We start from the raw sequence: 14197 nt of genomic DNA on the forward strand, positions 1-14197 counted from the left end.
GTCTTAATGACTAGGTACCATCACTACATCCTACAGAGTAAAATTGGAGTCGTGACAAGTTGGTATCAGAGCTCTAGGTTCATAGGTGCTATGAGTCATAAGCGAGTTTAGTGGATTCTTGCGGATCGGTACGGAGACGTCTGTACTTATCTTTGAGAGACTACAGAACTATTAGGAAAAATCTCCACTTCTTTCATTCATGTCGTGCGGATTTGTTGATCTTGATGTTTGAGACTTTGTATCTCTATTCTCTCACAGATGGTGAGGACACGCGCTACCGGACCAACTGAGTAGACACTCGCGCCCCCTGCTAGAGCCGTGAAAGGCCGGGGCCGAGGTAGAGGCCGAGGAGGGGCACGTGCTAAAGCTAGAGCACCTGCTCGAGCAGTAGTCGAGGAGCCGCCGGTAGCTCTAGTTGGGGAATAGGCACCAGAGGTGCCTGTTGTTACCTCTGGACTTCAGGAGACTTTAGCGCAGTTCCTGAGCATATTTTGTACATTGGCTCAGGCGGAATTGATTTCCATTGCACCAGCCACTTTGCAGATTAGGGGAGGAGCTCAGACTCCCACCGGCCATACTCCAGAGCAGCGGGCTCACATTGGTCAAATTTCGGATGTGGTGCCGGTACAGCCTGTTATTCCGGTTCAGCCTGAGGTCAAGCCAGGGGAATCAAAGGAAGAGCAGAACAGGCTTGAGAGGTTCAAGAGGTATAGTTCACCTACTTTTAGTGGCACAACTATCGAGGATGTACATGGATTTCTAGAGAAGTGTCACCGTATCCTCCGCACCATGGGTATTATGGAGGTGAGCGGGGTTACTTTTACTACATTCCAGCTTCGGAGGCAGCGTATCAATGGTGGCAGGTTTATGAAGAGGGTAGGCCGGCTGATGCATCACCACCCACTTGGGCTTAGTTTTCACAGATGTTCTTAAGGGAGTTTATTCCCTAGACCCTCCGGGATGCGTGGCATATAGAGTTTGAGTAGTTGCGTCAGGGCACCATGACAGTGTCAAAGTATGCCATCACGTTCAGTGAGTTATTCCGTCATGCACCTACTTTGGTTCCTACAGTCAGAGAGCAAGTCTGTAGATTCATTGAGGGGCTCAGTTATGATCTTAGATTTTGCATGGCTCGGGAGTTGCAGACTGATGCTCCATTTCAGCAGGTGGTGGAGATTGCCAGGATGTTAGAGCGTATTCGGGGTGAGGGGAGGGAGGCTAAGGAGACCAAGAGGTCTCGAGGTTTTGGAAGGTTCAGTAGATTCTACTCTTCAGCTATGACCAATCATGGCGGAGGCTCGGGCAGTCGACCATTCCAGTGTGCACTTCAGACTACTCGTGGCGCTCCAATTAGTTATGGTACTCATGTGGGGCAGTCATCTTTTAGTGCACCACCGGCACAGAGTTCCTACAGTGGTTATTCCAGTTATCTGGCACGAACTTAGTACAAGCAGCCACACTCACAGAAGGGTTGTTATGAGTGTGGTGGTACTAGGCATATCATGAGAGATTGTCCAAGACTTGGAAGGGGTGGATTTCATCAGAGCGCTCAGGCTACGAGCTCCATTCCAGATGCTACTTCACTTGCACAGCCAGTTAGGGGTAGAGGACAGACGGGTAGAGGGCGCCCTAGAGAGGGAGGCCTGGCCTGTTGATATGCTTTCTATGGTATGACTGAGGTCGCTACACTAGATGGTATCGTTAGAGGTATGGATTCGATTTGTTATAGAGGAGCATCATTCTTATTTCGATTCGGTTCTGCATATCAGGGTGAATCCTCCTATCTTGCTTCACATATGGGTGAGTTTCGTGATTTTGTACTCTACTTATATATTTACCCCTGCTGGGAGATTCTATAGTGATAGCGCGTGTATATCGCTTTGTTTTTTTCACTATAGAGAGATATGAGAGTAGAAATGACTTTCTGTTACTCATTATGGTAGGTTATGGTGTGATTTCTAGATGGTTTGGTTACAATCTGTGATTTAGGTACTCTACCCGTATGGGGAGTTCGTTACGTGTTGTGATTTTATTTTGTAGAATTGAGTTAGTGGAAGTTTTCGGTTTGCGTGATGTGTATTCTACTGGTGATTCAGAGCTGAGGGCGGGATCGTCGCATTTTCATGCAGTTTGATATGTTTGGACTGGGCTGGGGGCTGTAATGGAGTTGTATTAGGATGAGATCCTTGTGATTAGTTCATATGTTTTGATTCTTCCTTATGGGATTGATTCGTAGTATGGTACTGATAGAGAGTTGTGCCTTTCGGGCTTGTCTGATAAGTCTCACATGTGTTTCTCTTTGCATATTTAGTCATATTAGCATTGTGATTACTGGATTTTAGCTTGCGAGGTATATACCCAGGTGGCATTGGGTGTGACTTATTGATTTTAGTATTCATGAGATCTTCATGTTTCTTGCATCGTTGTCAGTGTTGTGAAGGTTTGGAACATGGTTCTAGCTGATATGAGGTTAAATTGCTAGTGCTGGATTTGATTATAGGCAGCTATAGTGGTCAGAGATGTTGTTTTGGGCATATATGTGATGTGTTATGTCGTGTGGTTGTACCTTGTGGGTGTAGGTATGAGTTGTTGCAGCTGGTTGAGGCTGATACCGTGTATTAATGTGGGAATCAGGTCTTTGGAAAATGATCGGATGGTGAAATATTTGGTTCTAAGGCTTATTAGTGTTGGTAGAAGGATTAATTTCAGTTGAGATGGTGTTTCCAGGCCTATGTGGATTGGGATGACGTGGGATCACCCTCAAGTATGCGTATAATGAGTACATTCAGTGATTTGATGACTTCGGAACGGTTCTTGGCACGTTCGAGGACGAACGTTTATTTAAGAGGGAGAGGATGTAACGACCCGACCAGACGTTTAGAGAAGTAGCGTATCGCTTAAGGTCTCGAGCAGCTTCGTGTTATGTAATATGGCTTGCGTGTGTGGACGGATTCGATTTTCGGATGAATCGGGATTGATTTGGAAGGATGATTCTTGTTTTAGAAGCTTAAGCGGTAAGAGTTGGCCGGAGTTTGACTTTTGTATAGACGACTTCGGAATGGTATTTTGATGATTCCAATAGTTTCGTATAGTGATTTTGGACTTAGGCATGTGTCCGAATTTAGATTTGGAGGTCCGTAGGTTAAGTTGATGTAATTTGGTAAAAATTGAAAAGTTGAAGGATTGGAAGGTTGAGAGGTTTGATCGGGAGTTGACTTTTTTGATATCGGGTTCGGATTTCAATTCCGAGAGTTGGTATATCTCCATTGCGTGCAAAATTTAACGTCATTCCGGGTTGATTTGATATGTTTCGGCGCGAATTGTAGAAGTTAAAAGTTCATAAGTTTATTAAGTTTGATTTGAGGGTGATTCGCAGTTTTGATGTGATTTGAGGCCTCGAGCAGGTCCGCATTATGTAATGGAACTTGTTGGTATGTTTGGACGGGGTCCCAGGGGCCCCGAGTGTGCTTCGGACAAGTTTCAGATCATTTTTGGTCATGATGGCAATTTTGGTGCTGGTTCTTCGCACATGCACATATTTGGTGCTAGGTGCAGACGCGCTTATGCGTTGGAATTTTCGCTTATGCAAACCAAAGGCATCTTGGTGAGTTCCGCTTCTGCAGAAGAATAAGCGTAGATGCGCAAGCGCTTCTGTGGGTTAGGGATAGCTTCTGCGAAAAAGGGGCGCGAGCTGGGTATCCGCTTCTACGGTGAGACTGGTGCTTCTGCGGAGTAGCAGGTGCGGAAAATTCTCCGCAGGTGTGGTCGTGTTTCTTTAAGTTGATGTCGCAGATGCGATGTGATGGCTCGCAAATGCGAGGCCGCAGGTGCGGCATTTTGTCCGCAAATGCGAAAAGGGCTGGACAAAAGCATATATTTCGAGGGTTTGATGATTTATTCACTTTTTGAGTTAGAGGCCTCGGTTTTGGGCGATTTTTGAGAGGTTCTTAATGTGTTTGATTGGGGTAAGTGTTCTTTATCCGGATTTGATTATATTTCGTGATTCAATTTTTTTTTAACACTAAATTAGTGAATTGAATGAGAGAAAATGGGAATTTTTGTAAATACTTTCAAAAATTAAAATGAGGATCTGAAGGATGATTTGATGTCGGAATTAGATAATTTTGGTATGGTTGGGCTCGTACCGGAATGGGTGATCAGATTTTGTAAATTTTGTCGGGTTCCGAGGTGCAAGCCCGATGTTGACCTTTTGGGTTGACTTTTTTATTTTTATTAAAGATCGAAACTTTACTATCCAAAATTATTTCATATGGTTATTATTTATGATATTAAGTTATTTTGGCTAGATTTGAGCTGTTCGGAGGTTGTTTCACATGAGAAGGTCATTTTAGAGTATCGGTTTAGCTTCTTTGAGGTAAGTATCTTGCCTAACTTCGTGTGGGGGAACTACCCCTTAGGATTTGAGAGGTTTTGCTATTTGTGTCATGTGAAAGGTGTGTACGCGAGGTGACGAGTATGTACTTAAGTTATATGTAAAAAATCGACCGGTTTAGACTCTTAGGCATCTTTCATGTATTCATTTGGAATTGTTAGCACATGCTGTACTTTTTATTCGTCATGCCTATTATCACTTGCTTTATTTGAAGTTATCGTTACATGTCACATTCTTTACTTATCGAGTTGCTCTTATATGCTTTATATGAAGTTGTTATCACTTTTATCATTATGTGATTTCTTTTATTGTGGAGTTATTCTTAGTTGAAATTGTTGTACATGATATCCCTTTTGTTGCCGGGTTATTCTCATGCGTTTAGACGTAGTACTAGTTCGTGCTATCTCTTTCATTGTTAGCCTTATTCATACACTAGGAGCCGAAGTTTGTCATTTCATGGAAATACTTTCACTATTGAGTTTATCCTTAAACATTTATTGGAATTGAGGTTATCAAAAGTCATTAATCTATTTTAATTTAAATTGTATAAAAAAGGGGGTGTTATTCCTTGTTGAGTTACTTTCCCATTCCTTTTGTGTTATTGAGATTTTATACGCACTGTGTTTGAGCCGTGGGCTATTTGTTGTGGAAATATTGATATTTGTTGGATCCTTAGAGAGGTTATGGCGTATAGGCACTTGTGTTACGAGTTGATACGTCGTGTTGTTGTGATGTTAGCATTGGTGAATTGTTGTGTGGTTTTGGTTGTTGTTATGCGAAGTATAAGGGTGGTATTTCACCATTGTTGTTATGCGGAGTATAAAGGTATCATTTCACCATTGTTATTATACTGAGTATAAGGGTGAAATTTTACCGTTGTTGTTTTACGGAGCATAAGGGTGGAATTTTACCGTTGTTGAATGTACGGAGAGAAAAGGGTGGCTATTTATTTATTGTCCGGGCGGAGTGATAAGGGTGGCTATTATACGGAGTGATACGGGTGGCTATCAGAGAGATAAGAGTGGCAAATATTATTGTCATAGCGGAGTGATAAGGGTGGCTATTACTCGGAGTGATACGGGTGGCTATCAGAGGGATAAGGGTGGCAATGTCAGGGATGATCTATTATGGTTTGGAGACATTGGGTTGGTGATTTTCGTGTGATGGTGTTTTTTTCCTTGTGTTTGCCATACACCTTACGTGACTTGCTTGTTGTTTCGGTGAGCTATTCGATATCTTTGATATTACTTGTTGACTTGGGTTGCAGAAGTATAATCGCACAAGCATACACCGTAGCATACCACTTATACTAGCTCAAGGGTATGAAACTTGACATTTATTAATTATTCCCATGTGTTCTTGTATTATCTGTTTCTATGTTGATATTGAGCTTGTGACTATACCGGGCGGATTGTGATTGTGAGCATGTGACCAAGTCGGGCGGATTGTATTTGTGAGCCTGTGATCATGCCGGGAGGATTGTGATTGTGATCCTGTGACCACGCCGGGCAGATTGTGAGTGTGAGCCTGTGATCATGCCGGGAGGATTGAGATATTGGCACGTGAGTTGTCCGTACGATTGTGATTCGAGATGTGGGCACGAGGTGCCGTGAGTACATGATGGTGGGTTGAGACCCGTGACTTGTGACTATGACATGAGGTATCACAGGGTGATTCGTTGTGAAACTTGTGTTTGAACGGCTTGATTAATTAGTTGTCCTTTGTGTTACTTATTTGGTTTTATGATACTTCACGGTGTTCTTATTGCTTTACTATTTATATCACTTGTTGATTCTTGTTACCATTTGCTGATTTCCGCTTTCCATTATTAGTTTTATACTTATATACTGTACAAGTTAATCTGTCTAGTAAGTGTCTTGACTTGTACCTCATCACTATTCCACCGAGGTTAGTCTTGATACTTACTGGGTACCGACCGTGGTGTACTCATACTACACTTCTGCACATATTTGTACAGATCCAGGTACTTCGAAATCTGTTGATTGTTAGATAGTGGATCAGATATTATTGTGGAGACTTCAAGGTATACATGTCATCGCGTTCGCAGGCCTCGGAGTCACCTTCGGAAGTTATTATGTACAGTTTATTTCTATTCCGGAATAGTTGTACTTAGAGATTTTCTAGTGAACTTAGTAGAGCTTATGACTTGTACTACCAGTTTTGGGATTTGTTGGCTTTTTATAGAAATTTCTGTTTCATATTTAATAGTTGTTGGTTGAATCATGTCATTAATTCAGTAAGTGTTAGGCTTACCTAGTCTTAACGACTAGGTGCCATCACGACATCCTACGAAGGAAAATTGGGGTCATGACAAAAGTCCCCATACAATACAATCCAAAGCAACATTTTGTATCACTTTTCAGCGTAGTGTCCGTCCCATCCTTAGCCGCTTATATGGTATAATATAAGTAATAAGTAATGCTAAATCAAGGTCATTTTGAAACTTTATCACCTCAAAATATGAAGTAGAAGTAGGAGTGTGCCTTTTATTTAGTTTACCCCCACCCTAATTTGTATTTGTCCTTCAAAAGAAACTGCAATTACGCTGGATGGACCTTTTTAGGACCATTATTTACATTTTGAGCTCATTAAGAAAAGTCTTTGGCAAATAGGCTTCGGACAGAATTTTGAAGCACACATATCAGAATTTGGGAAGCAAAATGTTGAAGCACTATAAATTCAGCTATAATGCTAAAAAAAATGTGATCTGTCAAGATTTGTGGCAATTCTTAAATTTCACCAAATCTTTTCAGCATTGTGGTTGAAAATTATGGTGATCGTCAGGATTTTGCCACAAATCATGACATATACAATTCTGACAATCACCATAACTTGCTGAAATTCTGGCTAATTGTGCTTTAAATATCTGGCACCGAGCTATTTTTCCAAAAATTTGGTTAGCGGGGTCAAAAAATCAACAATGGCACAAATTATCCTATTTGTACATTCTCCCCAAATGCAAAAGGGACTTTTACTTGTCTATACTACATTATAAACATATTTAGCCCTCGTAGAGGTTATTACTTAATTACATTAGCATGTATAATTTACCATTTATATATAAAATAATAAATTAGACTCCAATCTTACCCATTTTAGGCTTCATTTTTCTCTATTTTTCTTTTCTGTATAGATATTTCTCTCTCAGTTCCTCTTCGATTCGGCTTTTGTAGATGAACATACTCAGAGTTTTGAAGAATAGTGAAGAAAAATGATTCAACTGGTTCAAAGCCATAAAATACATACATGAAGCACCAATACAAATTACCAGAACTTTTTTTAAAGATGAACAAACAAGATATTGTCAATAGGAGTGGTCTAAAGCTAAACCGAAACTATTTGACGATATAATTGAAACTAAGCTAAAGTTAGTCGTGTATACATGAGCTTAAACTCCATTAATAGCCATTAGAAAGCTTAGAAGCTTTGAATTCGAAAATTATAATTTGCAAAATTATTATTTGTTTGGATTGCGTATTTTGCAAATAATTGGGAGTATTCTTTAGAGTTTATATCTCAATTTTGAGAGAATTCGGTAAAACTTCGAGGTGGTTTTGGTTTCTGATTGAAACTTGAAAAAGAAGACATAAACAAATTGTATATATTTTGTATGTCGCATGTAAAAACGATATACAAAATATCTATAGCTCACATAATTTTATGCAAGTAGTATGCAAATTATATATAAATTATAGTTTTTGACTGAATTATGTACAAACAATTTATATTTAACTTGTATGTAAATTTTAGATTTTGACCGGATTTATATATATTTTGTAAAAAAAATTTAGTTACTTTCTATATATATGAAAACTTAAAGAAACCGGGTAAATAAGTTTAAAATCTCTTATATATATGAAAAAATGTTAATGCAAAAGGATCCAAATATCTGCTATGTTATTTGTGCAATAACGAGGCCCAAAATCTTGAGTCCAGAACCAAAATGTTGATTTTTTGGACTCAAAGCATCAAAATAGGTGGAAAACAAATCTGGTGACATTTTTATATATAGTGCATGAAATTCATATATTATACCTTAATAACACGTTTGTCCGTTAATGTATAGCGCATGAAATTAATGCACTATACTTGTTAATTGACTGACCCATAATAACTGGTGGATATAGCGTATAAATTACATACGCTATACCTATAGCGCATTTATTAAATGTGCTATACCCACCAATTATTGTACCCCTCGCACAGAATATTTGCTTACTTAAGGAGCTGCATTCCTTCTTCAAAAATTCATTTCGAAAATTTCATTATTTAGCATCCTTTGTATTTTTCTTACTCATTCTGAAATATTTGTTTACTTAATTTTTTCTGCATTTTACCCAAATGTCTGAAGAGCAAAAATATTAGGGTTGAATTATAGTATGGGATGGTTAGGTTGTCGTTGAGAATAAGTCAGTACACTATAGTTGTTCTCCATAGTGTATTGTTACGTTTCCACTCACATTGGAGTACGATAGATTGGTATTTTTGATATGTAAAAGAATGAGTGTGAGTAAACGTTAGGTTAATATTAAGGTAACAGGAAGATATCCATATTCGCTTACTCCGCAAGGGGTTGCTTGTCATGCTGAGCTTAATATCGAAGACAATGAAACTCCAAAAAAAAAATTGAGGACTCAAGATGAACACCAGAAACTTCTTGTGATAAAAATGTTGGAAATGTACGTCAAGTCTGAATCAATAATGTGCAACATGTATCAACAGATTATGAATTGTAAGTTAAGAGAAAAGGTTAATATATAATGTTGGGATGACTTTGAGAAACTCCTTATTTTATTGGTTGTGTAGTGAAAATGAGCAACATGAAGGTCATGTCCTTACTCAGTTGCCCAAAGACGATATATTTAATCAGGATCTAGCAGATGCATAGAGTAAGGAAGATGATAGTGATTATGACAATAATATTGATGAGTGTGGAGATGATATACCCTTCCCTGATGAGGGCGATGATGATGAGGAAACGCGCTTTGCTGATGAGAATAAGAATGAGCAACCTAATTTGACGAGGAAGCATGATGCCACCAATGAGCATGCTCAATATATGCCACCAGTATACCGAATGTGGATGCCCTCACAAGGGATCTTGATGACATTCGAACAGCAATGTGGGATGAATCTAGACCAACAAAGCAGTCAAAGAATATGCTTTTTGCTGATAAAGTACACCTCAGCAGGGCAGTGCGAATTTACAGCATAAAACACTATCGTGAGATCGGGGTTCATAAGTCATCTATGCAAGTATATAAGGTTATTTATCGTATATGGTTTAAAAGTTGTAAGTGGATGTTGCGTGCGAGAAAGTTGAAAATAAATATGTGGATGATGGGAAAATACATTGGCAACCATACTTATGATATGAACACATTCAATAGGAATCATTTTAACTTGAATGTTGTCCTGATTTCCCTTGTCTTGATTTCACACATTGAATCTTCCATAAGGTACAAGATTAAAGAGTGTATAACATCTGTCCACCAGGTATATGGTTGCACCATTACCAAAAGAAAGGCATTTCTCGAACGTAAACATGCGTTTGAGATTATTTATGGTAATTGTGATAAGTCATTTCCCGCTCTACCCACGTACATGGTTGCTTTACAACACTTTAACCCCGGGACTGCTGTTGAATGGAAGTTTGATCGGAGTCTGGGAATACCAGAATACATATTCAGATATGTGTTTTGAGCATTTAAGCCAGTCATGGATGGTTTTGTGCATTGTCAGCTGGTAATCTCCATAGACGGCACACATATTTATGGAAAGTATGATATTAATATGTTGATTTCCATTGCCGCAGATGCTAATGAAAACATATTTCTCCTCGCATTTGCTATTTGTGCCAATGAAAGTCAAGAGACTTGGACATGATTTTTGAACCACTTGAAGGAGCACGTTGTGAGACAATGTTCAGGTATTTGTCTAATATGTGATCGGCATGGTGGGATTTTATGTTCTGTACAGACTTTGGATGCATTGAGGAACCATATGCCTACCACCGTTGTTGTGTTAGGCACTTGAAAGCCAATTTCCAACGGGCTTATCTAATCAAGAGCTTACATGATTTAATGTGGATGGCTGCAACAGATCATCAAGAGTATAAATTCAGGATGCGAATGGAATTGATTAAGCAGGAAGACCCAGGAGCTTATCATTGGTTGATGCAACATGAGCTTAATAAGTGGACTTTGCATAAGGCTGGTGGCAGAAGATGAGAAATTTTGACTACAAATGTGTCAGAGTCTATCAACGGGTTGTTGAAGTCTGCCCGTGGATTGCCTGTCAGTGCCATGGTGCGGATGTCATTCAAGAAGATAGCGAAGAGGTTTGTTGAAAGATCCTGAAGTGCATCATCCTTGTTGGAAAGGGGCGTTCAATTTATGCCACAGCCAATGAAATTATTTGAGAAATATAGGAAGCGAGCACGGTGGCATATATATTTGCAATATTGCAACGAGCGAAATGTTTTTGAAGTTCATACTGGTTTGCATCAAAGTTGTGGTAATAATACACACATCAGGATAATCAATGTCTCTATGCAATTTTTCATTCTCTAATAAATCCCAATACTTATCCTCCGTTCCTTGCAGGTAGTTAAGATCATCTAGTGCATGATGAACGGCTAGTGCCTTTTTCATCTCTAAAATCTCCTTCATGAAATGCTGAATTACTTATGATTCACCTTTCTGTGTGTTTGGAATGTTTCAGACAGTGCTTGTGGTACAAATAGCCCATGCCAATGGCATAGTATTTCATAATCATACCTTTTTGAGTAAAGGAGAACCCATTGTAATTTTTTACCCCAAATTCACACGCCTTCATGCTTTGTAGAATGCACTTCCCCCTCAATAATGTGCCCTACAACTTTGAGATCAATATGTATATTGATAGGCTTATTTTTCAAGCGACGTTGAACACCATACCACTTGTCATCTACCAAATCATTATAGCAACCTAGCATATTTTTTTCAAGGTAAGGATCGATTGTGTTGTGACATGTTCCATGTGGATCTGTTGAACTACCTTCACCTTTTTGCCTCTTCTTAAACCACTTATTAAATGTTAGTGGCATTTTTGAAATGGATATTGTAATGGTTTTTGAAATGTTTTTTGAAAAATCGGAATATTGGTTCAACTTAAAAAAAACTAAACTGCACGAACTTGTACGTTAAACATAGAGCATAAATAATATACATTATGTATATTTTCTTGTCGAACTAAAAAATCCTGCACGAACTTGTACCGTAAAGAAGCCTTTGTACGTTAAACATAGCGCATCAATAATATGTGCTATGTATATTATCTTGTCGACCTAAAAACGCCTTCACAAACTTGTACCCTAAAGAAGCCTTTGTACGTTAAACATAACGTATCAATAATATGTGTTATGTATATTATCATGTCGACCTGAAAAAATTGCACGAACTTGTACCGTAATGAATCCTTTGTACGTTAACCACATCGCATCAATAATATGCGTTATGTGTATTGTACGTCTACCACATGCTGGGGCCACCTGTGGACCATGATGGTACTCCTTAGGCGGCATATACGCAGCCTTATAACCTAACCGCATATCCTCTCGAGCAGCTCTAAATGTGTAAGCAGCAAGATCAGTAACCCGACGACTAAACTCGTGCACAATTGTCGCTCTGTCGCCTGCATACTGTAGCATATACAGTACCAACTGGTAGAAATGGAGTAAACCAATAGACTTCATAGCATATAACATACTCCCTCCGTTTCAATTTAGATAAGGTAGTTTGACTCGGCACAGAGTTTAAGAAAAATAAATAAGACTTGTGAAACTTGTGGTCGTAAAAGCTTAAGGGGTAAAAGTTTTGAGGGGCCATGACATATTTGTGATTATAAAAGCTTTTCATTAAGGGTAAAATGGGTAAAATAAAGAGTTTAAAGTTGAATTATTTTCAAATTTAGAAATGTGTCATTTATTTTGGAACAGACTAAAAAAGAAAGTACCTCATCTAATTTGAAACGGATGGAGTATGCCCTCCATATGGACTATTTATTAAACACAAGAATCTTGAGTAAACGCAAGACATATCAAGCATTATCAAACAAACTCAGTCATATATTTACCTGAGCATCTTCAAGTAAATCTAACAGATCCCTGTAATAAGGGAGATGATGTCGAGCCTCGACCTCGCGGGCATGGCCTCACCTATCTACCCACCTTCTAGCAAGTGGTAGAAATAGTGGAGGTGATGCATCTGAAGATATCGGTGAAAGAGGGGGCTGGATCTAAAAGAACCGCTCCCAAGCCCAAACCCAATATTGAATGTGGACGTAAATTTGAGTAAATTTGTACTATCATGTGATAATCATGAAAAGAATTTATAATGTTATCACGTGAAGTAGCGGAATAAAACCGGCAATGTCTCTCACAATACCCATGGATGGCCTGCACAGCTGCCTAAAAAGGTAGGCTAGAATAGCTCCACCCCAGTTGTACGTAGGTAACTCATCTAGCAGGTCCAGATGATGCAAAAATCGCAAGCTAACAAGGTTTTCCGAAGTATTTAGGAAAGAATATCACCAAACATCATCAATAGCAACAGCCTCATCTGTCACTCAATAGCCTCTATCGGTGAGTCATACGTGATCTCAGTGTGCATCGCCACCAGATACTGCCTAACAGGGGACAACTGCAATCGACTAGCACCACTCATAGGAGTCGACTCCACAGGCTGGAAACCGGTGAGCCTCTACAATATATGTAGATAGTCCTCTCTCGTATAATCCCTAAGAGCCTGCGGGTAGCTGACATCCATACCATCAACGGGTAACCCACACCATTAACATTTAATCGATATATTTTCTATATTATTATTTAGGTTGATAAATAAAATATTTATTTATATGTTAGTTTCTTAAATTTTTCGACTAAAATTCGGCAGGGTTTTGATTGAACTGTCAACTTTTTTGGTTTTGGGTTATAAGAAAATTAAATATTTAATTTTCTAAACTAATCTAGATATTTTTCATATTTATGCATATAAAAAAATACTATTAAAGTTTTTTTGCGTTCATAATAATTTATATCTTAATTTAATACTATTAAACAAACAAAAACACCACAATCTCTTTTACGTAATGTCAATTTTTTAACAATCTTATTTCTGATTAAAATAATACTAAATACCTCATTTGTTTAATTATTTGATTTTATTTTTAAAACTTTACTATTAAGTATTTATTTCATTCATAACGATTTGTATGCAAGACAGGGGGATCTCCCGGAATACCGTTTCGTAGTCCCAAAGTAAATATGCAGTATAGGGGGATCTCCCGAAATACCGTTTCGTAGTCCCAAAGTAAATATGCAGTGCAGGGGGATCTCCCGAAATACCATTCCGTAGTCCCAAAGTAAATATGCAGCGCGGATGATAGAAATACAACTACATCACAAAATTCTTACAATTTAGACTAAGTACTAGTCAGGGAAGAAGCAGGAAATTCATTAAGCATGCTGCACATAATTCACATAAACAATTAACACACGTAGACATATTATATTAGACTAAATATGATAACTACACATATTGGAATAACTCAACTAAGAATGAAAATAGATTAGTACTCATTAAAATGGTATAACTCAAAATAACAAGAAAATATGTTGCTGCTCAATAAGAAAATCGGGTTTTCCACAACTAGCCCATGTTCGTACTCGTCACCTCACGTACACGGCGTTCACATAGCACAATAATTCCAAATCTTAAGGGAATTTTCCCCACACAAAGTTAG

This window comes from Nicotiana tomentosiformis, chromosome 1 (genome assembly GCF_000390325.3).
Source record: "Nicotiana tomentosiformis chromosome 1, ASM39032v3, whole genome shotgun sequence".
In the NCBI taxonomy this organism is placed as follows: Eukaryota; Viridiplantae; Streptophyta; class Magnoliopsida; order Solanales; family Solanaceae; genus Nicotiana; species Nicotiana tomentosiformis.